This window comes from Etheostoma spectabile, chromosome 18 (assembly GCF_008692095.1).
Source record: "Etheostoma spectabile isolate EspeVRDwgs_2016 chromosome 18, UIUC_Espe_1.0, whole genome shotgun sequence".
NCBI classification, from domain to species: Eukaryota; Metazoa; Chordata; class Actinopteri; order Perciformes; family Percidae; genus Etheostoma; species Etheostoma spectabile.
The window spans coordinates 26,387,419-26,388,058 of NC_045750.1; the positions used below are offsets into that span (position 1 = coordinate 26,387,419).

The window sequence follows — 640 nt, forward strand, 5'->3', positions numbered from 1 at the left end:
CCTTGTAAATTATAGAGTGTGGTCTAGATGTACTCTATCTGTAAAGTACGAGATAAGTCTTCTTATGATTTGATACTACAAATAAAACTGAATTGAATTAACGTTGCTCAGAAGTTCCGGTTAATGTTTTCCTCGATGCAACCAGAGTTTAAAAACAGAACACAAAGAAAGTCAGGGACAGCCGGCGGAACTTCAAAACAACAGATGTGTCCTCTTATCAAAAGTGGAACTGAAATTGTATTTTATCTTAAATAAGAAAAAATTAAATAAAAATGTACTTGGATTTTCCGGAGACTCATCATGAGACTCATGAAGCTGGGAAGGATTAAACACACGTGGTAATCCACCATGATAATGATGATATTTTAAAGGAAAACAGTATTTGTTATTGTCAACAATTTTTTTGTGGTTCACCATTACACCGGTAATTGTTACATCCCTATGGTTGGGTGTGCGTAGTACTGTTCAAAAGTTGTGCATCATTTTGTGGGTTTAATGTAATGCTCCTAAAGTTATTTAAAACCTAGAAAATGTTAATTTAACAGTTAGCTGAGCGTAATGCTCTGGTAGTGCCCCTTGACTGACTGACAGACAGACAGACAGACAGACAGACAGACAGACAGACAGACAGACACACAGA

General features: G+C 36.2%; 1 protein-coding gene across 2 annotated transcripts in view; it reads right to left on the reverse strand.

Moving 5' to 3' along the window:
- The window catches only part of brox (BRO1 domain and CAAX motif containing), a gene marked incomplete at its 3' end in the record, with an annotated part of 14,465 nt that overhangs the window by 6,138 nt on the left and 7,687 nt on the right, over positions 1–640 (reverse strand).